We start from the raw sequence: 26,160 nt of genomic DNA on the forward strand, positions 1-26,160 counted from the left end.
AAAGCAAAGCAAGTAAATAAAAACACCAGATTTTACTTATTCACAGTTGGTTCTCTTAGACTATAGCCCTGGACTAGAATTGGGTTATTTTGGAGCAAGAAGCCAGGCCTGCTTCGCCTTTCAATTTAATTTTACAGAGAACTAGGACAATGGTAACACATCATCACTGAGGGCATGCTGTGCAAGATTTATCTTCCTATGTTCAAACAAATCATTAGATTTATCTTTTTTGGTATCATAGGTCTTCATTGAGTCAAATAAACCGTATTTTGTTTACTACAGTGGAAAGATATAAATGCTAACTACTGTTTAACTTTATTTTATGAGAGTGAATATTATATTCTTCTTTCCAGTGACCTTTTATTGCCTCGTGAATAAAGAAATAATTTGCTAGACAGAAATAGCAGCAAGAGAGTGATGGAATTTATGAGCAGGCCAAGTCTTCTAAAACTGAGAGATCAACATGATAGTTTCATAATAAAAGTAGAGAATTTTACCGTACCGCATTTTCAAAACTTTTGCTAACTTTACATCATATAGCAAACAATACGCATGATTTAGAAGGTAGAAAACTTATCAATCTTACGTAACAGAAAAATAAAGTCAAAATCTGTGATGGATATATTTTGCCAAACTGCTAAACATTTGCTCCTTTAAAAATTATCCGGGGCGCCTGGGTGGCGCAGTCAGTTAAGCGTCCGACTTCAGCCAGGTCACGATCTCGCGGTCCGTGAGTTCGAGCCCCGCGTCAGGCTCTGGGCTGATGGCTCAGAGCCTGGAGCCTGTTTCCGATTCTGTGTCTCCCTCTCTCTCTGCCCCTCCCCCGTTCATGCTCTGTCTCTCTCTGTCCCAAAAATAAATAAACGTTGAAAAATTATCCAAAAAGGGAATATAGAAAAACAAGTAAGGAGAATGCTTTTTACAAGAGAAAAAAATAAATAACCTAACAACAGCAAAATAAAAGAGTACAGCATAGTGGTCAAGAGTGGGACTTCTGGAACATCACAGAACATTTTAGAGTGTTAGGATAGCGGAGAGATTACCTGCTGTCTGAACCTGCTTCCTCTTATATAAGATGGAGATCACATCATGAGAGATATACAGTGCTTTGCATGGTGATTAGCACATTTTATTTGATAGATGTTAACCATCATTACTAATTTTAGTTAACAACTGAATTTTTTTGACCAGATCTGCATGACTTATGGTTGCATACCTTAAAATTGTGGCCATCCAGCAAAAATTTGCAAAACACATCAATCCATTGTCTAGTCTTCCTGGAAGTGTGCTGGACAATTTTTTCTTAAGGTTCCTTGGTTGTGACATTGTATCAGAACAGAGTTTCAAAGAAACTTAAAAATCAAGTTTTCAGGGATTCTGCTTATGATAGAGAAATCTGGGAAGAATATTGGTACCTATCCTTACAATAAGAAAAAAGATGGTTAGGCTATGAACTCTTAACCTTTACTGAATGCATTACAGGGCTGAGATCACAGGGAAAAGCTAAGGATGATGATGGCGGAATAGAAATGTTAACAAAAATATTCCAGAAATACAGTGACTATCCTAAGCATAAACTGCCATCAGAACAATCTGAACTCAGGGCTGCATATGGTGACCACAGCAAAACCAAAACCTGAATCCAAATCAACTTATGGCTACACTAACTCAACCCATATACTAATAACCTACCAAATAAAGACATGTATCCACTTCCAGACATAAGTGCTTTTTATGTCAGACACTGTTGTGCAATGTAACAGATCTAACCCTCAAACAAGAAGTGTGAGAAACATAAAGAGGCAAGAAAAAAACAACACAGTGTTAAGAAAATCAATACCAGAAGACTCCAATATGATCCAGATGTTGGCACTATCACCCAAGAATTAAAAAAAACCCAATGATTAATGTATTGTTACGATTAATAGTGGAAAAGGTAGACAACATATGAGTGGGTGGAGGCATTCAGCAAAGGAGTAAAAACTGTAAGGAAAAAAATAAATGGAAATGTGGAAGTAAAAAACACAGTAACAGATGAAAAATGCCTGTGATGGACTGTGCAGAAGCAAAGAATTTCACACCATTGAGGAAGGAATTTGTGCATCAAAGATAGGTCAAAAGAAATTACCCAAACAAAGTAGAGTAAAAAATGAAACATCATTTCATAGCTGTGAGACATCAAATCCTCTAACATATGTATAGTTGGAATAGCTATCGGAAGAATGGGGCAAAAAAAGTATTTAAAGAAATAATGATCGAGGGGTGCCTGGGTGGCTCAGTCGGTTGAGCATCAGACTTCATTCAACTCAGGTCATGATCTCACAGTTCATGAGTTTGAGGCCTGTCTTGGGCTCTCTGCTGACAGCTCAGAGCCTGGAACTTGCTTTGAATTCTGTGTCTCCCTCTCTCTCTGTCCCTCTCTTGCTTGCAGTCTGTTCCTCTCTCAGAAATAAATAAACATTGAAAGCATTATATATATATATATATATATATATATATATATATATATATATATATATATTATGAGAAGTAATGATTGAGAATTTCCCAGGACTAATGAAAGACACCAAAACATAGCTCCAGGAAGCTCAGAGGAAGCAAGCAGGATAAATATCAATAAAATTTACCCAATCATTCAAACTTCTGAAAACCAAAGTCTTGAAAGTATCTCAAAAAACAAAACAAAACAAAAAAAGAACACATTACATCCAGAGGAACAAAGTTGAGAGTTATATTGGACCTATTATTACAAACAATTAAAGTAAAAGACAGTTCACTGAGATCTTTAGAAGTGTTGAAATAAAAAAAACCTGTCAATCTCAATTTCTATATCCAATGAAAATATTTTTCAGTAATGGAAAACAAATAAAGAAGTCTTTAGACAAAAACTGAGAGCATTCTTAAAATACGTGTGCTACAAGAAATGCTAAAGGAACTTCTTCAGGAAGAATAAAAATACCAGACAGAAACTAGGACCTACACAAAGAAATGAAGAGTGTTGGAAATGACATGAATGAATGCATGCATGTATGTATCTATACATATATATAGATATATATAATTTATTATTTTCTTTTATAAAGTGCTCTAATAGAAAATTGTCTCTCTACAACAAAAACAGTGGTGATATGTGTTAGCGTTATATGTACTGTATACAGCTAACATTAAAAAATATATGGTAATCACTGTATAAAACATGGAAGTGAGTAATTGGGAGTATACTATTGTAAATTCACTATATTATATGTGAAAATGTATATTATTTACATGGATGCTGTGATTAAAGTTGTATATATAAACTCTAGGGAAATGAAAAATGTCATTTTAGGGAGTTATAAATGATAAGCTAATAGTGGAGGCAAATGTGGAATCATAAAATACTCAATCCAATAGAAGGCAGAAATAGGAAGAAAGAATAAAAGAACACATGAAAAAAATAAAAAATAACCAGAAATATGGTCCACTTTTACTAACAATATCAATAATTATATTAAATATTAAATGGTATACGTACATCCACTAAAAGATAGTCTGACTGAATTAAAAATTAAATGAACCAACTGTATACTACCTACAAAAAACTGACTATAAATATAGAGACATAGATAGGTAAAAATAGAAAGAATAATATACAATGAACCATTAAAAAATAACCAAAATAAAACTAAACGTAAGTATACTGACATCAGAGAATTGACTTTATAACATGGAATATTCTGAGGGAAAAAGAAAAATATTATTTATCAATAAAGGGCCAATGTACCAATAAGATATAATGAGCCAAAATATGTATACATCTAACAACAGTGCTTAAAAATACATAAGGCGAATAGCTATAAAACTGATGAGGCAAAAGAGACAAAGCCACAATTATAAGGTAACATTGTGCTTTTCACTCAGTAATAAACAAAACAAGTAGTCTAGCAGCAAAGATACAGAAGATACAAACAACACTATGAACCAATTTGACCTAATTGACATTTATAGAACACTCCACCCAATAACAACAAATAAAATTCTTCTCACGTGCTCATGGAAATTTAATCAACATATTCTAGACCATGAAAGAAAACACAGGAAATTTTAAAAAGGAGAGATCATGCAAGTGTTTTTCTTTAACCATAACAAATTAAATTAGAAATTGATAAAAAAAGATTTTGGAAACTCTCCAAATACTTGATTCCAAGACTTCCTATACAGGCACAGAAATCAAGACAGCAATATATATAGATAAGAGAATAGACATAAAAATCAGTAGAACAGAATACATTGGCACATATACGGTCAATTGATTTTCAACACAGAGGAAATGGCAATTTAATGGAGAAAGGATATCTAGTGCAATAAATGGTGCTAAAACAATTGGATATTCAAAAGGAAAACAAGGAATCCTTGGTTCATATCTTGCACCATAACAAAAATGAAATAACAAACAGATCATAAGCCTAAATGTAAAATTTACAATTATAAAACATATACAAGACAAGACAGGAATAAATCTTTGCAATGTTTGGTGTAATGGTGACTTGTTAGGTGTGATACCAAGACACAGACATAAAAGAAAAAATGGCAAATTGGATTCCATTAAATTTAAACTTCTGTTCTTTGAAATTCACCATTAGAGAATGAAAAGCTAAGCCAGAAACAGAATATTTTCAAAACACATTTGTGATTAAGATCCTCTATCTATTATACAAAAAGAGCTCTCTAAACTCAATGATTAGAAAACAATCAACTCAACTGAAATCAGATAGACATTTTAAAAAATCCACCACATGAAAAACACAATGAAGGATAAGATCAGTCATCTGGAAGACAGGTCAGTAGAAAATACACAGATTAAGGCATAGACACAATAAAGAAAAGTAGTGAAAATACCATAAGGCTTTTGTGAAGCACAGAAAAAGTCTTTTAAAATTGTGTAATTGGAACTCCAGAAGAGTGAATATGGCTGAATAATTTTTTGAGGATAGAATGGCCAGGAACTTTCCAGTGCTAATGAAAAACGTCCATTTACAGATTCAAGAGACTCTGCAAGCCTCAAGAAGGATAAACATAAAGAAAACCACACTTAAGAACATTAGTAAAACTGCTGGGTTGCCTAGGTGGCTCAGTCAGTTAAGAGTCAGATTTCCACTCATAATCATCTCAAGGCTTGTGAGCTTGAGCCCCACCTCGGGTTTGGGGCTGAGAGCTCAGAGCCTGGAGCCTGCTTTGGATTCTGTGTCTCCTCTCTCTCTGCTCCTTCCCCACTCGTACTCTGTCTCTCTCTCAAAAATAAATAAACGTTAAAATAAATAATTAAGGGGCGCCTGGGTGGCGCAGTCGGTTGGGCGTCCGACTTCAGCCAGGTCACGATCTCGCGGTCCGTGAGTTCGAGCCCCGCATCAGGCTCTGGGCTGATGGCTCAGAGCCTGGAGCCTGTTTCCGATTCTGTGTCTCCCTCTCTCTCTGCCCCTCCCCCGTTCATGCTCTGTCTCTCGCTGTCCCAAAAATAAATAAACGTTGAAAAAAAATTAAAAAAAAAAAAAAAAAAAGAAAATAAATAATTAAAAAAAGAACATTAGTAAAACTGCTAAAAAACAAACACAAAGAAACTCTTCAACAACCAGAGAATAATTACACAATAACTTTAGAGAACAATTGTAAGACTTAAAGCTGATTTTCCAACAAACTATGGAAGCCAGATGAAAACAGAATGACATTAGCCAAGTAAGGAGATTATAAAACTGCTATCCTAGATTTTTATAAACAGAGAAAAAACACCTTCAATAATAATTACATTTTAGGGGCACCTGGGTGGCTCAGTTGGTTAAAGCATCCAACCCTTAATTTTGGCTGGAGTAATGATCTCACACTTCATGGGTTTGAGCTCGGCATTGGGCTCCGTGCTGGCCATGTGGAGCCTGCTTGGGATTCTCTCTCTCTCTTTCTCTCTCTCTCTGCCCCTCCCCTGCTCATTCACTCTCTTTCTCTCTCTCTCAAAAAATAAATAAACTTAAAAAAATGATTATATTTTAAACAGACAAAAATGAGACCACCAGCTTACCTATACTAAAATAAATTATAAGAGAGTTTCATTGGAAGTAAAAGGACCCCAGACGGGAATGAAATAATGAATGAAGAGCGCCAAAAAAGGAAAAATTTATGTAAGTAGAAATGATTATTGACTTTACAAAACGAGAGACAGTATCTTGGGTGTTTAAAATATGTGTGGAATTAAACTGATTTATAACAATAATACAAAGATGTGAGAGCGTAAATGGAGTTGATATGGTCTAAAACTCTTAGTATTATCCTGGAAGTGGTCAAGTATTGATCTGCATATGATTTTAATTTTTAATTTTTTAAATTTTTTTGCATAAGATTTTATTAAGTAAAATATCCCCATTGTGAGTTATAAGGCAACTGTTAAAGGAAAAGAAAATAACGTAGACCTAACTAATTAATAGAGGGGCAAAGTAAATAATAAAGACACCTGTTAGTCAATAAAACAGAATAGAAAATAAAACAACCAATAGAAGAGAAAGAGGAGTATAAAATGGGAGTTGTGGGCAAACAGAGAATACGTATTAGGTTATTGTTTTAAATACAAATAGAGTCGTCATGCATTAAGGGTATGTAAACTATGTAATCCGATTTGAAGACTAAAATTGACAGAATTATTATAAAACCACGTTCAATATAAGCTGCTTATAAAAACATACCTCAAATATAAGAAAACGGAAATGTTGGGAAAAAATAAGGGAAAAAGGTAAACTACGCAAACATTAAGCAAAGACTAGTTCCTGTAGCAACTAAAAACTTTCAAAGACAAAGCCAAAACGAGAAGTAAGAAGGATTCTTTCATAATAGTTATGGGTTCAACCTACAATGAAGATGACACCGTTCTAAATTTGTGTGTAAGGACATAACTTTGAAATAGAAAAATAAAAAAATTTAAAAAAAATTATAGAACTAAGAGGAGAGGTATTACAAATCCACAATTATAATGTGACACTATTATATTTCTCTCAATAGCTTTTAGAACACACAAAACATATTTAAATGTATCTATTTGACAGACTTAGAGCGGTTACTATTTGCTGCTAGGTTTCCCTCACAGATGTAAGGAAAAGTGTCTGCATTTTCTGTCTGACTGTGGCAGCCAAGATTGAATGGAGATATATAGGAATTATAAAAACAGGGAAGAACTCATATTGCAACTAAGATATAACCTCATAAACAGGGAAGAGCCTGTTCTATTCCAGAAAAGGAATCTAAAATTTGAATTTATATGAGAAAAGAAAATTCAATAAGAACGTAGAAAATCTGAACAGCACAATACACTGCACAAAATGACAGAAAACATAGTCTTTCTCAAGTACACATGTACTTTACGCAAAAATTGACCATATTCTGGGTCGGTTAGGAAGGCTTAACACATTTTTAAAAATTGAAATAATTTATATAATTTCATTTCACCACAGAAGAATTAAGCTAGAATTTGAGGTCACTACAACTAAAAAATATCAAAGTACTTAGAAATTAAACAATACATTATCAATAACCCAGGGACAGAAAAGGTAAATTTAGAAGATATTTAAGAAAATGATTTCAAACTGTGGGATATAGGGAAATCAGTGCCTAGAGGGAAATTTATCATCTTAAATGCATTTCCCAGAAAAAATACATGCTAAAAATGAGTTAGTTCAGCTTCTATCTTAAGAAGCTAGGAAAAAAGAACCCTACAAATAAACCCAAACAAAGTATAAATAGGTAAGTAACAAAAATAACAGCATAAATCAAACCAACAGAAAACAGAGGTCACAAGTTACAAGTTTCCATTTATTTACAAAATAAACATAAATAGTCTACAAAATAAATAAATATAAAATATATAGTCCTATAAGATAAACAGTCCTGAGGATATAATGTTGAACATGGTAACTATACTTAAGAATACTGTAGTGTGTATTTAAAAGCTTCTAAGAGAGTAGAAGAGTAGATAAGACCTAAAGGGTCTTATCACAAGAGAAAATAATTTTTAACTATGTGAGGTGATGGATATTAATTTGACTTGCTGTGATGATCATTTTGCAGTAAATATATACTGAATCATTATGTTCTACTAACAAAATGTCATATGCCAATTACATCTCAATAAATAGAAAATAAAATTTTCACAAAAATTAAAGTTGATTCTTTGAAAACATTAAGAAAAAAATTACAAATGATTACATCAGGAATGAAAACCTGGACACTACCCTGACACAATTCTCATCAGAGGGAGAACTGAAAGATACGAATGAGCAACTTTCTAACACTACATTTACTAAGTTAGATAACATTAAGCATTCTAGGAAAAGAGAAGAAATAGAATGTTTTTAGTAGTTCTATTTATATAAAAGATATTGAATCATTAGAAAACACATAATGAGGGAAACTCCATAACAAGATGGCTTTATTGGTGAATCATCCCATATATTTAAAACTGAAATCACATCACCATGTACTAACTGTTGCAGAATAAAGAAGCACATACCAATTCTTTTTTTTGAAAATAGAATAAACTTCATAGTTAAATCTGCCAAGGACAGTAGACAAAAGGCAAAGTAAAGGCTGATCCCTGTCATGACATTAGAAGCTGAAGTCTAAAATAATAGTAAATTTAATATGGAGATATAGACAATGATAATATGACAGCACCAAGTGACGCTTATTTTAGAAATACAAGGTGGTTGATATCTTGATAGATAAAGAAAAATCATTTCACAAACTGAAGCACTCAATCATGACACAAACACCTGGGAAACCAAGAATAAAAGGAAAATTCCTATTTAGACAGAGTAACTACAAAGAAAATCAATAGACGTTACTAAGAGGTTTTTTTTCTGAAATCAAGGATCAGCCAAAGTTATCTGCTGTTCTCAGCTGATTTCAATTTTATACTGGAGATGTAGTCAGTATAGGAAGCAGGGAAAATATTATAAGGATTAGAAAAGAATAAAAAGAGAAGGCCATTATTTGCAGATGTCATTTTTGTGTCTACAGACAAGTGTCGTACAAAGACCACTGGATATAAGATTAATATACAAGAATCAGCTATATTTCTATATATCAGTGATGCACAAAAAATAAATTTATAAAAATATTATTTACAATAGTGTCTAAAATATCCAATAGGAATAAATATAACAAATAAGGTCAAAAACATCATATTTCACCACACCAAAAACTACAAAATATTATTATGAGAGCAAAAGACGATGCTGGCAAATGGAGAAATATGCCATGCTCGTGGATGTGAATTTTCAACTTTGCAAAGATATTGATTATCCCTGAAATATTTCATAAATTTAATGTAATAGGAATATAGTTTGTGGAAATAGACAAGCTAATTGTGAAACAACCAGAGAAATAGTTTAACCGGAAGTCCAAGAATAGGTAGAGAAATGTTAAAGAAGAAAATACAACCGAAAGATGTACATTACTAGATGTCAAGACCTACCTTACCCGTAGATATATCAAATGTCAAAAGCGGAGTTACAAAACAGTGAACAGCAAAAAATTAAAAATTATTTTAAAACTTGAGGAGTATATGGTTAGATAAATATTTTTTAACAAGACTCAAAAACTCTAAATATAAGGAAAAATTGGGGAACCTGGCCTCACTGAAATTAATTTGCCACGCAACAAAGGATATCACAGCCTTTTAAAAAGTGAGATCAACTAGAGAAATGCATTTTCATATAAACAAAAGAAAGTTGCCCTACGGAATATGTTTAAAATCTTGCAAATAAGTAATAAAATAACTCAAAAGAAAAATAACCAAATAATAAGCGTTGGAAATATAGAGGAAATCAAACCTAAAGAGCCAATAAATACATGAAAAGATGATTAATCTCACCAGGCTCCACGCAAATGTAATTTAAAACAACAGTCAGATGTAATTTGCATTCGTCAAGTTGGCAAAAACTAAAAACCTTGATAACATTAAGGGTTGACTAGAAGATGTGGGAGCAAGATCCCTACATGATGATGGCGGGAATGTATTTTTGATACTTCCCTTTAGAGAGCCACTTGGCAGTAATTTCCAGAAACACTGAGGATGCGCATGCCCAATATTTCCACTTCCAGAGTTGGTGTTGTTCAATATACGCTGTCCTAATGAAAAACTAGGAACAATATAAATCAATAGGGGAATGGATAAATTGTGGCATGTTATTGGCTGGGAGGGAGATTTTACAATTTCAGAGTAGTTGTAACTTCAGAGAAGGGGACGTATGGTCACATACGTGATAGTGATGACAAGGGGATGATTTTCAATGTTTTATGTCTCAATATGTAAAAGTTAATACTTGCAGTATCTGGGTGTCTTTCACAGATATTTCTTACCTTCTTGTTTACATTTTTCTTTAAGTTTGAATTATTTTACAATCAATAGGAAAAAAAAATAGGTTGCGTGAACTTGTCCCGGGATTAATACAGTTCAAATGGAGAGACAAGAGACAGACAGGTGAAGAAATTGAACGGGTGAATATAATATATCTTGACACCGGATTAATGACAGCAAAGGAAAAGGAGAGAATAGAATGGGGAGGGAAAAAGGAGGGGAGAGATGGAGAGAGTGATCAGAGAAGGAACTGTAGCATAAATGTTAGGTGAGGGGAGATGTGGGAGTGAGTGGGGAACCGGTAGGGCAGGGGGCTGGACTGGGGACACTGATGCTGTTGACAGAATCAGAGAGCATGGGGCAGGAGGCTCAGGAAGGAGAAGTTTCACTTCTGAAGAGCGACTTGTGGATACTGAGAAGACACCCAGTTGTAGATGCAGTTGGTACTGGCCAAAATGGGGAGAGAAATTAAGGATAACGCTGTAGTGTTTCAAAGCCACAGAACTGAGTTAGCTGTTTCCAAGAACGTGAGGATTGTGAGAGGAAGAAAAAGAACCACTGAAAGATCCTTGGCACAACCTTTGCACTGGAGGTTCGGCCTCTGAAGAGCTGCCAGGGCAGAAGGGGCATGAGACACAGTGGAGGGAGGGGGGAATGAGGGAGGGCTGGCCCAGAAGTCGGTGCCCTCGTCGGTGTTAATGTTAGGGAGACTTGAAAGAGGGAGAGAAGGCAGCTAATGCTGCTGTGTTTAGCAACTCAGGGCTCCCTGATGACTTCAGGATGATGCTAAGAAAGAGAGAGGCAATGGTGGCTACCCGGGTGATGGTCTGGCTACTAAACATATGCAGTAAGGACCAGGGGACAAAAAGGAGCCACGCTTCCTGGACTGTGTGTCAGCTGAGAGGTGACATTCTGCTCATTTGGGTTGCTCCTCTTGAGACTGGCCTTCTTCCAGATCCGGTGAGGGCTCCTCCAGGGCTTGCCATCCTCTCACCTTCCTCCTGTGGGTCTTAGCTGAAGAGCGTTGGGGAACTGACTGAGAAATAAAACTGTTTATCCCAGCCCTGCATAAATAAATGTCACTTCACTATTCCCTGCATCTGAATCACTGATATCCTGTATTTCGCTGATCTCGTTTATCCTTGAAGCTGTCCTCAAACACTTCGCAGTCTCCTGAATTGCATATAAATGGATGAATATTTGAAAAAGTGTAATTGCTGTTGTTTGTTATTTTGTCCTGCCACTGTGCTTTCGTATACCATCTGGACCGGAGGTGGACTTGTTAAAAAAAAAAAAAACACCCAGAAGGGACAGTCTCACGAATTTGAGCCTACAAGAGAGAAGGAAGTCCTTAGTCTCTCCCCCAGAAAACAGATCTTTACAGAGTTTCCTGGCCAAACATGCAGCCAAGATGTTGCTAAATCTGGGAAGCTTATCAAGTGCAAACTGTGAGTCTTCTCACAACTGTGCTCAACGACACATGGTCTGTTTGTTGCTTTAAATGAACATCACAGGAATAATCACAACAGACACCTGTATGGTACTGTGCACTTTTCAAATTATTGCCACATGCAAGAGATAATTTCATCTTCCCAAGGACCTTGTGAGGTTCTGAGACTCTGAGTGGCTATGTGATCAAGGTGAAAGGCAAGGCAAGTCTGTGATGGGGCCAGGTCTCCACCCACCCAGTACGTGCAACACTGTGGTGTATCTTCAGTAGATTCCCTAGCTGAGACTTTTGATATCTGCCTTTGCCTATAACAGCAGTTAGGTGGGAGGAAATGACAAGGTAGATGTTCATCCTACATTGATAGATATATGACTGATTCACCATTTTTTTTGTGCAAAGGGTGGAATCAAGAATATCCACCAGAGCCTCCCTTCAAGGAGACCATTGTCTGTTTGGAGGAAATTACTTGGAAAACCAATCATGATGGAAGCTTGGGTCCAAATGGAGTTTGGGCTTGCCCTGAATGAGGAAAGGAGAGGAACTTTTTGGTTGGATCAGGAAGAAAGAGGATGAGAGAAGGGAAAAATAATGGTGCAGAGCCAGAGAAAGACAAAGGGTTTATGTTTTGTATTATGACCTTTCCTCGATCCTTCAAATCTATAGTTAAATTATGAATTTCAGGGAACATTTGGGGTGAGTGTGTGGTTTGAGGACAAGAGGTAGATATTTTGTGTTCATATTTTAAAAAATTAACGTGAGAAAAGGGGAGTTCAGTTGGGATGTCCGAAAAGTTGTGGGGACTTCTCTGGACTGTGCTTTGCTATGGATTGGGGGTTTAGGCCAAGTTCAGCTGCATTTCTGAAGAGCAGGAGGCCTCAGCAACACAGAGGTTACTTTTCAGAAATTAGAATTTTATTTATTTGCATGTTCTTAATCTTCTAGTTCAACACACAAAAGAAAAAAGAATTATATATATGTACATGTGTATAACATGTATAACAATAACTTATTCAAGAGAAATGTGTCTTAGTGATATAAAAGAACAGTCTAAGTGAGGAAGAACATTAGATTTCTCATTGTACTCTCTTACAAAGGCAACTTTGGCTAACTATGAGTGGCTGCTCATTGTAGACTTTTAAGAAGATGCTGATGATATCTGTTGAGGACACTGTAGAGACACTCCTCAATGCTACAGCATTGATTTCCATCAGGTCTAAAAGGTGCCCCCCTTTATTTTCTCTTAATTAGGAGAGAAAAATGAGGGGCTATGAAGTCATCAAAAATACTACCCAAGGTAATTTCCAAACCTTAACAGAACAAAAGGCAAGCATAGCAAAGAATTAAAATACAATTTGGATTTCAACTTCAATTTCTGACCAAGTTATTTTTTCCCACTAATCGCTTAATATCAGCTTGATCTTAAATCTATTTCTTCTCTGACTCAGACTATTAGGATTCTGAAAGAGCTAGAGAAGGTTCAATATTCTCATATAATCCATTTCAGATCTTTATTTCACACGAAAGATAGACTTTCCCTCTTCCTCATTATTGATGGGAAAAGAGATATGCGTCTAGTTTTCATTGCAAAAAAGACAATATACAAAGATGTTTCACTTGCTGGAAGACTCTAGGATGAAAACACAACAACAACAACAACAAACCCAACAATAACAAAAACAACAAGTAAATTCCTCTTTCACTTTTGTCTGCTAACACCGAACAGGGCAAGTGAGCCCAGCCCAGAGATTGCTTCCAGGTGAAGAAGACAGGCAGGCAGGAATGACACCATGAAGCCTGGGAAAATTGTGGAGTGTGGGGAAGAGCTGTAAAATTTAATGTCATATTGATAAATCATCAGCTGAAACTATGTGAGACAGGAAGAGGGCAAGCTGTAGGTAGAAATGGCCTCTGCAATGAAGGAAGTGAGAGAGAAAGGAAAGAGAGGAATATGAAAGGGAACCACAAAGGAGCAAAGGATATGAAGAGTATATTGGTTTCCTTTTTGCTGTTATGGTAAGTTGACCCAAACTTAGTGGCTTGCAGTGACACACATTTACTATCTTAGAGTTCTGGAGGTCAGAAGTCAAAAACCAGTGGGCTAGAATCGAGGTATTGGCAGGGCTGTGCTTCCTATAGAAGCTCTAGGGGAGAATGCATTTCTTGCTTTTTCAACTTCTATTGGTTGCTGTGATTCCTTGGTTCCTGAATACATCACTTTTGCTTTCATGGTCTAACTGACTTCTCTGCTTCTAACTTTCCTATGTCCCTTTTAAAAGGACCCATGAAGTTACACTGGACCCATCTGGATAATCCAACATAATCTCCCCATCTCAAGATCCTTATTTTAATCACATCCACAAAGACCCTTTCACCATATAAGGTAATTAACAAATTTCTGGGATTACAAAGTAGACACCTTTGGGGGCAGGGGGCATGATCCAGCCTACTACAGAAGGTGTTCAAAAAACATCATAAGAATTGTTTGTGATCACAGTCAAGTGTATGGATGGGGATTTACACACACGAGGAACAGCCAGCCCAATTATCCTTGAAACCTACAAATAGGGTGAATAGCTGGTGTCAATATACATTGGTAAGGTGCCCATCTTGTGTCAGGGGCAGTGTAGGGATTTGGAGAGAGAGACTCTTGATCCTAGTTATGGGATAAATATCTGGTGCTTTCTCTCATCTTCTTGCCACTCTGCCATTCTTGTTCTTGTCCTGGAAAACAATTTAACTTCCAGTTCTCTACTTAGACATTCACTCTCTTCGGGGAGCTTTCTATGAGCTACTACATTCCTCTGTAATACAGGGTATTCCCTGGCCTCACTTCTTTCATGGGTAGCCAAGATTGAGCTTATCTTTCCTGAAGCCAAGGAAAACAAATTCCATGAGAATTGCTTTTAAGTTGGTGAGTCTCTGAATTGTCCTCTCCTCCATTAGTTTGGGTCCAATGACTAAGTGTGTTGAGGTAGTGTGGAGAGAGGGGAAAGAGAAAGATGTCAAAGATAATTACAGGAATAGCATAACAGCGGCCTGCTCTCCCACTCCCTAGCATGGTGAAAATGTATGATTTTTCATGTGTCAGCTGGACACTTAGGAATGTGATGAGTCAACTTGCTGGTACTCCACTGCAAAGCAGGATGATCTCAGCAGGTAGACGCTGCAGAAAAATCCACCTGTGTTGTGAGCTCTGAAATGGGGGGAGGCTGGTAGTCAAACTAGAACTAGATCTTCTCTATCAGGAAACTGAGTACTGGGGAAAAAGCTGTAGTTCCTCCTTCAAGAACCTGCAGAAGTGATACATGTGAATGTCCATTCAAATACCCTGATTATTCTACTGACAACCACACGCACCACATACTGGATATTAACGATGTGCCAGCCATACAGAGAACATCCACAATCTATTTTATATGGAGAAAGACTTACTTGACATTTTCTATTTCCTTTCAAAAATCCCCAACAGAGAAGAAACATAAGAGGAAGGGGGAAAGGCAGTTGAGAGCCAGATCGTCTCCTTTCTCCCTTCTCTATGAAGAAGGGTACGAGGAGAACACTGAGTCAGAACTGAAATGAAAACATTCAAAATAAATAGAACTGAATTTTAAATAGTAGAATGACAAAGTTTAAATAACTGTAAGTGTCTGAAAAAGTATAGAATCTGGCCAACATGTTATTAAAGAATTGGAATAAACTATTTCATTTATATGCCCAAGAAGTTGGGGCCAGTTAATAAACTGGTTACATAAGCATTTAGGTTATAAGATTATAGTTAATTGTTTACTCTCACTCTCAGCTCCTTGAGGCCAGAGACTACTGCACCATGGAGAAAATTTAATTGCAAGGGACCTAAACCTGCTCCAATTACCTCACCAAAAAAAATGTGTTTATTATAAGCATAGAGACTTCACTGAAATCAAGGACAAGATGAAAAAGCAAGTCTTGTGAACAACATAACTTTGGGAACTTTGGCAACTGGGAATTCAGGTTCATCAACCTTCAAACTAATGCTCCACCGATAATGAAATTCAGCCAGTATTTGGCTCAGATTCTTTTACTTCAAATGAGACACAGACAGAGAGAAAGGAGGCAAACAGACGGACAGACTCAGCCAGGCTTATGACTTTATTCAGTTAAGGTTGGATAAAGGATTGGCATGATTATGAGTAGCTGGTTTGGAGTATATAAACATTATTGAGTCATTTAATAAATGAAATTTGTTTGGTTTGAGAATCTTAGATTCTATTGGTTGATAATAATCACAGTACTTCAACAGCTAGAATGTGAATGTCCCCCACCTATCCTGAAGTGGTGCATTTTGAATGGAGATATACTGGAGAAGCACCACATCCTATTTCTTGTCTCATTGAGTTTTTATAATTAATACTTTTTTTGTTTCAGCATTTTACTACAATTGCAGCAACCGGAAGCAATGTCAGGGACTAATTAGCTTGCTGCTACAATCTTTCTACCCACTTTGGAGATATTTATCCTGAGGAGTTTCTTTTATTCTTTTCATGACATTTAAGTACCTTGGGAAAATCAGTTTGTTGACCTGGCTCATCATGTAAAACCTGAACAGATTAAGAAAATAGCCCAGATGGGTTAGCCATACAGTCAAGGGTAGGAGCGGGAGGTGGAAAGGTCTTATCCCCTCAAGGAGTTTCATCAGAAAAATGTGGACTTTTCAAATTATCAACGTCTTTAACGCCAGAAATTTTAATAAACTCTCAAAGGTATATGATTCTACATGACACTGGCCCACAAGCCTTTCCAGAACATTTCTTCATTGAGTCAGCATCTGTGGTACTGGGAAAGAATGAAAGTGAACACTCCTGAACTGGGTCAGATATTACCTGCTGATGGTTAAGGGGGTGGATACAAGATGATGGAAGCTAGTAAGTACACAATGAAAGAGAAAAAAGGAAAAGAGATATTTACCAGGGTGGCTTTGATTCCAGACCTTTTCAAACGAGGAAAATTCCAGACTAGTTCTTATAAGTTTGTCCTTATATGGTTTTTCTAAAGTTAAGTGTTTTGTCTTTAAGTGTTATTTATAGAGGAGTTCAAGTTCACATAAGTTATTTATGTTTTTAAATTCACAAAGTTCTACATAAACATTGATAGAGATGGGAAGAGAAGAAGCATATGGAAGTGTCACAGGGAAGGTTCTTCCATCAAGAAGGCAGATCTAAACTTAGATGTCAGATGACGATGGAAAAATACAGCATAATAAGCCCTTCCTCTTCTGGAAGAGTGCCAATTTGTGAATCTTTTGGATTTATGAAGAACACTCTTATCTCAGAACCCCTGTAAATTCTCTTGCTTTTTCTTTCCTATGCTCCAGACTCAAAAATTATGGTGTCTTCAGTTACTATTTCAAGGGAGATACAAGAGGTTAAAAAGGAATAAAAATGCCAGAATGGGGAAAATCAGAAAGTACCATCAAAGTCATCTTAAAGCAAGTATGTACACATAACACATGTACATATAAAGAAGTAACAGTTAAGTGATAACAACAAAAAGAGCCCCTCCAACTTCTAAACAGGGAGTAAGACATTTAAGTGCATCTAGTTTCATAATATATTCCAGCAGCTCTGAACTTTATGTGATTCCTTACACAAACCATCTACACTTATGACACCCCCAATGCTTAATACCCGTCCCCACTTTTTCCTCAAGTAACTCTTACTTGAGCTTTAACACTCAGATTTAGTGAAAACCAAGCCATTGATATATGAATTATAGGACAAAATCTCTCTCTCTCTCTCTCTCTGTTTTTGGCTATTGAAGAAATAAAAGGACTAGGGGGCTTATGAGAAAAATTTAGCTCTCCTAGAATTATCACAAAAATGCCACAGGTAAGTTTTTCTCTTATTTTGTAGGTAAGCAGTTTCCTAGAATTACTGTTTTAGCTGATGAAACTACTTGGCAGGTGAAATCGTACATGAAAACTTGATACGTAACACAGATCAATGGGAAGCAGACCCCCAGGGTCTCCCTCAGATTACCAAGGTGGTTTTTGGACACCTTGATGTCTTATTGAGCACATATGAAATCAAGTGCGCCAAGACAACTGGAGCCTTAGAAAAAGAAAGACTCCTCAGTTCTTCATTTTTAAAAATATCTTGCTTTCATTCATGAAAAAAATGGTCTTATGTAGGTATGGATTATCCTGAGCTGGCCTATAAAATCTGTAATTAATATTGTGACTATAGTGCACAGTAGAATTAGTAGCATTACATCTTTCTCATCTGTGGAATAGGGATAATAATGTATATCTTGCTGACTTCATAGAGATAATTGAAGATAATGTAGGAAAATGAGTATAAAAACACACTGCAAACAATTATGCATTAAATAAGTGCGGCCCTTTCTCTATTTTTGATAATAGAAGCCAGAGTGGGCCTCTGGATTTGTGTAAAATGTGACTTTATTGAAATTACAAAATGTAACCACATGCACATTTTTTTTTTTTCCCAAAAAACTAGGGACAGACTAAAAGAAAATCTATTAAACTTTTGCAAAAGTCAGTTCAGTGTTTTTCTCTTCTGGAATTCACCAAAAACTTGATGAAGAATGAAAACCAAAAAATTAAAATCCATCTTCAGGAATATTACAAGACAATTCTAATTGAGAGTTGCCAAAATATGCGGGAGAGTTGCCAAAAAAAAAAAGCTGTGATCAGGCAGAAAGTGGGATGGGCAAAGTACTAATAAACATAGGAACTGGCAGGAAGGCTTGGCGTTAGCACCTCCATAAAAGCACCAGAAAAATACACTTCTTGACCTTCTTGACCTTAAGAGGCTGCCCCTAAAGTACAGGGACTCTATTCCTTGCTTGCAGAAATGGGTGTGGTAACTTGAATGAGAAGGGCTCATGGATAGAAACCTTCTGCAAGGTGGGTAAGACTTGAATCTCCATTTGGGATAGCCTGTGTATGGCAAAAGTGCCTCAGAACTTTCAAAATCATTACCTACCATGAGAAAGTTAGTGAAATTTAAAGCTAAAGAAAATGTTTTTTTTTTTGCTCAGGATGCAAAAGACCAACCATTGGTAAGATAGGTATCATAGAACACTTTTGAGACTAAAATGGGTCAAGGAAAATGCTAAATGTAATGAGATGCCAAATAGTCATATGACAACACCGTCTTGAACAAAATGGAATCTATAATCACCTTACTTTAAGACAGAAACTTTAGCCTGACATAAAGTTGCTGCACGGTAACATTCAATGTTTGAAGACAGTAGAGCAACATTCAAGATTTTTAAAGAAAGTCAGAAATTTCGTATCTGGAAAGTTATTCTAGTGTAGAAGCCAGTTACATCAAACATGCCAGAACTCAAGGAATATTCTTCCTCAAAATACTTCTTGGAGAGAGTATTACTGGATGACTTGAGCAAGCGATGGCTTGGGAAATTATGATGCAAATACTGTTGGTGAGAAGTGAAAACAATTACTTGAAGAACAAGCACTCAAACAGATGTGGGAATTAGGGTGAAAAGACAAATAAGTAACATGTACCCTGATAATGCAGAAATGCCAAAAATATAAAAAATCAGGGAGAGAAGAGAATAAAAAGGGAGGGAGAGGGAGTTTACTGATTCCTTCATCTCTGATAGCTGGGAGTTAAAGAATATCATTTAAAGACAATCAACTTTATTTAAAGTACTTAAGAATATAAAACTGAACATTAAAGAATATTATTGGCTGAAAGTGAATGGTGGAAGAGAGAGAAGAGAAAGGGTAGAAGGTGAAATGCACTGATCTGATCAATGTTTATGGTAGGAACCTAAAAGTTGTATATGAGTATAACTAAATAAGAACCTTTAGAACGAAGTAAAATCTTACACACAAGAGGAACTAAACTTCAACAAAGCTAAGAAAAACAAGTGAAACTTGTTTAAAAAACTATTAAAAGAGAGGTGCCTGGGTGGCTCAGTTGGTTAAGCATCCAAGTTCAGCTCAACTCACGATCTCACAGTTCATGGGTTCAGGCCTGCCGTTGGGTTCTGTGCTGACAGCTCAGAGCCTGGAGCCTGCTTCCAATTCTGTGTCTCCCTTTCTCCCTGCCCTTCCCACGCTTGTGTGCATGTGCTCTCTCTCGTCCTCAAAAATAAATAAATAAACATTAAAAATGTTAAAAATATATTAAAAGAATTCTTCCCAATGGTTAAGAAAAAACAACCACCCTTATAGAAAACGAACAAAGAACTTGAATGGAGTTTAGGGAAAAATGAATTCATTCATAACAAGAGAAATAAAAATTTTTGAACAACTAGTCACATACCACTTTCACCTAAACTATGGACAAAAATCTAAAAGTCTCATCATACATTATATGGTGAGGCTTTGGGGAGACAATTTAAAAAAGACTTATTTTTTTATAGCAGTTTTAGAGTCACAGCAAATCTAAGCAAACAATACCTAGAGTTCCCATATTCTTCCTGCCCTTATCATAACCAAACCTTCCTCCACTATCTACATCCTATACCAGAATAGCACATTGGTTACAATAGATAAACCTACAATGACAGATATTTATCACCTGAACTCCATAGTTGACATGAGGGTTCACTCTTTGTGTTGTACATTATAGGGGTCTTGATGAATATATAAATATACAACTACCATTATTAGACTTGTAATAGTTCCAATGCCTTAAAAGTCCTCTGTGCTGATTATTTCCTCCCTCCTCCAAACCCCTGGCAACCACTGATCTTTCCCGTCTCCATAGTTGTACCTTTTACAGGATGCCATATAATTGCAATCATGCAGTATGTGGCATTTTCAGATTGGCTTCTTTCACTTAGTAACATGTATTTAAAATTCCTCCATGTATTTTTCATGATTTGATTGTCCCTTTCATTTGGGAAGACATTATTTTATGGAAGTGTTGTTACAATACTTACAGAAGACAATTGAGCACACGTACCAAATTCATAAACTTTTAAACCTAGCTTTAATGGTCAGATCATATTAGGAGGGCCTTATGTGCCAAGTTAAGTTCTCTAAGCAGTGGTAGACATGAAGATTTATCAGTATGGAAATAATATCATTAAATTTGGGACTTTCAAGAATCAAGTGGTAACAACAATGTGGACAAAAATTTACAGCCAAGAAAAATTGAGTCAGAACAACGTTATAGGTGACTATCTTAGTTAGGTATAAAATAATGAAGGTAAGAACTAAAAGGGCAATGATAGAATTTTTAAAAGATGAGTAATGATTTAAAAATTCCAAAGTAATAAACAATGGAATCTGGAAACATTAAGTCATCTTGTAAAGATTTATTTATTCATTTGTTTAACAAAAATTTATTAAATATCTACTCTGTACCAGTCTGTAAGATTAACACTTGCATATTGCACTTGGAATTAAGCAAAAGAAAAAGCATAAGTATGCTGCAACATGTTGGAGATGAGGGTCTAAGTCTCAGATAAGAGATTATTCTTAAGATAAACTTAACTTTGAGAGTTATCCTCAAGGAGATAATGACAGAAGCAATGACGCTGGAGAGCTCCTTCTTGTATACACCTGGTTTCAGAGACAGAGAATACCCAAAAACTGAACTGTGGAGATCTTCTTTACAATTATAAGATAAAAAAAGAAATATAATTCAACAAAACAGATACAAATAGGAGGAGATATCCATAGCCATGGAAACAAAATGTCGAAAACATTCAGAAAAAAACACAAAAACAAAAACAGAAAAAAAAAATCCACAGAGAAGTCACCAAGGTCAGTTAATTTGACACGAAATATGCCATGGTAAGTAAAGACCTGGTAAGTAATGAGTGTTGAGAAAATGTAAGTGTGGACAGAAATAATGAATTTGAGCATTAAAAGTGAGGAGAATCATAAGTTAAGATACTTTAAATTTTTTTAAATAAGCAGAAAAGTGTGCATATATGAAGACAGTGTAGAAGGTTTCAGTGAAGAGGGAGAGATTTAAGATTCAAGGAGGAAGGAACTGTATCATCATGGCACTGAAATCTATGGGAGATCAACTGCATTTTGATCTAAAAATATACAAGAAATCAAGTATCGTACTCCTTAGGGATGGAATTGGCCTTAGAAATAAAAGAAAGGAAGAAAAGTGCTGTTAATAAATTCACACTGGATCAGGGCTTACTTATTTAAGAGATTGAGTGGAAATGAGAAACATAGGTGCAAAACAGAAAGCTGCTACTACACATAGGTGCTGTTTTCATGTGTCAAAGGCCCTGGAACATCAAACAATTTGAACAACAACAATAAAAGAATTCATAGAGCTCCACCTGAAATCATGGAGAAACATCCCATTAAATCAATACCTCTTCTAATGTGGACGTAGTTGAGTCAGGCAGTATTGTGCATTTGAGTGATGGGAATGTGAGAAATACATCCAATATGTCCTGTTCACTAGATAAACTGTATTAAGAGACATTCCTCCAAATAGCAACAGGGTAATCCCATTATCCAGTGAAGCATAAATGCTGATCTATCTAATAAGCTTGGCTGAAAAGAATATTAGCATTCTCTATTTGTTTCTCTTTCTACCTACACTGTGGGTCAAATCACATCCATGGATATAGTAGGCAGATTATACATACACTAGCTAGATGTACAACTTTCATTTTCAAAACAAGATTAAACTCAGTCTAATATATCTGCTGAATAGTAATTATGCACTAAGTGCAATCAATTTATTAGTGATAAGAACACGGGCAGTTAGTTTGGAGGTATGATGGCTATATTTTACATTCTTTTTTAAAAATCTATTATCTTTTAAACTTTTATTTAAATCCAGGTTAGTTAACATAGAGTGAAATAATGGTTTCAGGACTACAATTTAGTAATTCATCACTTACATATCACTTACATACACCCAGTGCTCATCACGACTGCCCTCCTAAATGCCCACCACCCAAGAGCCCATTCCCCCACCCAACACCCACCAACAACCCTCAGTTTGTTCTCTGTATTTAAGAGTCTCTTGTGGTTTGCCTCCCTCTCTGTTTTTATTTTTCCTTCCCTTTCCCTATGTTCATCTGTTTTGTTTCTTAAGTTCCAGATATGAATGAAATCATATGATATTTGTCTTTCTCTCACTGATTTATTTCGCTTAGCCTAATACATTCTAGTTCCATCCATGTCACTGCAATGGCAAGATTTCATTCTTTTTGACCACGGAGTCATATTCCATTATATATAATATATATTTATGTATATAATATATATTTATTGGACTATCTCCATACTTTGGATATTGTCAATAGTGCTGCTATAAACATTGTGGTGCATGTGCCCCTTTGTAATCAGGATTTTTGTATCCTTTGGATAAATACCTAGTAGTGTAATCGCTGGGTCTTAGGGTAGCTCTATTTTTAATTTTTGGAGAAACCTCCCTACTGTTTTCCTAAGTGGCTGAACCAGATTTCATTCCCACTAACACTGCAAAAGGGTTCCCCTTTTTCCCGATCTTCACCAACATCTGTTGTTGCCTGAGTTGTTAATTTTTAGCCATTCTGACAGGTGTGAGGTGGTATCTCACTGTGGTTTTGATTTGTATTTCCCTGATGATGAGTGATGTTAAATATCTGTTAGTCTTCTGGATGTCTTCTTTGGAAAAGTGTCTATTTATGTCTCTTGCATATTTCTTCACCGGATTATTATTATTTTGGGGGGAGGTGTTGAGTTTGATAAGTTCTTTATAGATTTTGGATACTAATCCTTTATCTGATATGTCATCTGCAAATATCTTCTCCCATTCCATCGATGGCCTTTTAGGTTTGCTGATTGTTTCCTTCACTGTGCAGAAGGTTTTTATTTTGATGAGGTCCCAATAGTTTGTTTCCTTTTGTTTCTCTTGCCTTTGGAGACATGTCAAGTATGAAGGTGCTTCAGCCGAGGTCAAAGAGGTTGTTGCCTGTGTTCTCCTCTAGGATTTTTATGGTTTCCTGTCTTACATTTAGGTCTTTAACCCATTTTGAGATTATTTTTGTGTATGGGGTAAGAAAGACTATGTTTTATATTCTGAAGTCAACAAAGATAAGTAATGAAGGAGTTAACTTGGCCAGTCAAAAATTCATGTGAACAGAAGGCCTTTCTGGCAGGCGGTAGTAGATGGCCACCTACATAAATTTACCACTTTTGTACAATAGCCCGTATAATTTCATATGTTATTATTTTCTTTTGCGGGAGTCCCAAATGCAAATGTCTATTTTTAATTGTATTTCGGATTTTGTTTTGTTTTGTTTTGTTTTTAGCCACTGAGTGCTAGAACTCATGGTATTAGAAATCTGTTTATGTTCTAGTGCCTCATTAATTAAAGGTCTGCTAATGAATTTCAATTGATTCAAATAAACTTATTTTGTAGGGTTAATGTTTACAACTAATAGTTGTAGGATTCAAGTGGTAGGGTTATAATTATATTATAAAGTATGTCATTTTTCACCCCTAATGCCTAACTTCAATAAGCTTTGAGGTATGAATTTTACTAAAACTATGTCTTTATTTATACTATGAGCAGCAACCTTCATATCTAAGGTAAAGATACAATCAGATATCATTATAAGTCATCATAATGAAGTCACTTGATGAATTTTACTTCACTGATGCTTCTTCAGGCCAATCTCAACCTTATACACTTATACAAACTTACTTTTAGGTTCTACTTTTCTTTCTCTCTCTCTCTAAATATATATTGTGTATACACACACACACACACATATACACACACACATATATTTCTTCTATCTTCCAATAAAATTGTCTATCTATATATCGATATAAACAGCTATGACATGTAACACTCTTTCTCATACAGTTTTAAAGATACCATATTCAAACTATTGAGGCCAGGGATAGTGGTTCTATGTAAGAAAACTTTTTGATTTAATAGGCCAATATTATTGAGCTCCTATTATGAGAGGGACATCCTATTGGGCAGTTAGGCTGTGATGAGGCATAAGACGGAGTCCTAGGCCTCCAGTATTTCCAATATAGGTGAGGAAACAGAACTTAAACTAAATAAAGGGACAACAGTAAATCAGATACTATCAAAGTTTAACTGATAGAAGAGATATACATAAAGGACCCTGAAGGAGTAAATGAGGAAAAGAACCACTTAAACATGTGAAAGTGGAACAGCATAAATAAATTAATCTGTTCACACTCTTAAATAATTATCACACCCAGCTATGTGCCAAACCAATTAATTTGAAATCATTAACAATATGCAAACAACAAAATGCAAAGAGGCATTATCCCGTATGTCACTCGGATCATTTAAAGATGTTTCTTTAAGGGAAGTCACATGTACTGAGGGTCTGATGCAGTACACATGCTATTTCATTCTTTCGGCTCCCCAGATAAACCTGTGGAGTAAACTCAGAGTAAAAAGTAAAAATCATCCTCAAGGTCATTCAGCTAGTGCCTGAGCCAACATTCAAATCCAGATGTGTGTGACATCAGAGCCAATGCTTCTTCCACTGTTTACTTCTTTCGTTTAAAACAAATCATGTAGGGTCCCTTTACATCAAGGATCATTCCTTCGCTGAATGTACTCAGCCTGTGTCAGATCGATATTTTCTGAATGTCATTAATTACATTCAGTAAAAGATATAAATCACAACTCTGTGAGACAACTTTTAAAAACATTCATCTCCAACACCAGCACAAGTATTTTAGGAGTCCTGGGATGTGCTATATTCTCTGTCAATACAACTTCTTTCCTTCTCTCAAATTAACCCAAGTTAGGGACACAGTGTTCATAACTCTAATCAATCGATATTTCCATCGGGAAGCCTTTCACTAGCCTCCTAGTCAAATTTCTTTCTTAGACACCCATGCCTCTTAAACACTACCATGGCGCTACATCCCTCTTGGTTATAGCGCTTAATGCACTGATAGCTTTACACCTTTCTGAGTGTGAGGGTCTGATAGATACCTCTTTATAAACTTCAGGAGGATAGAGACAATGCTTTTGCTCAATACCATTTCCAATCCTAGTATATCATACCTGGAAAAAAAAAAGAGCTTAAACATATATGCTGAATACATAACATACAGTCTTGTATATAAGGGGGTCAATTAAAAAACAATATTATTAGTGACTTTTTTTGGCAGGCTGGCGTTTCTACTTTCCATGAGGTAATACTGAAGCAAACACACATGCTGGCGAGAACTTCACAGCACCATGTGAGATTGCTCAGATTATTATCACTCAAATCACTCAGATTATGAAAGGGTCAACAATCAGTGAGGACATATGAGAGTGTCAATATTCTTTTTTTTTTTAATATGGAATTTATTGTCAAACTGGTTTCCACACAACACCCAGTGCTC

This window comes from Leopardus geoffroyi, chromosome B4, assembly GCF_018350155.1.
Source record: "Leopardus geoffroyi isolate Oge1 chromosome B4, O.geoffroyi_Oge1_pat1.0, whole genome shotgun sequence".
In the NCBI taxonomy this organism is placed as follows: domain Eukaryota; kingdom Metazoa; phylum Chordata; class Mammalia; order Carnivora; family Felidae; genus Leopardus; species Leopardus geoffroyi.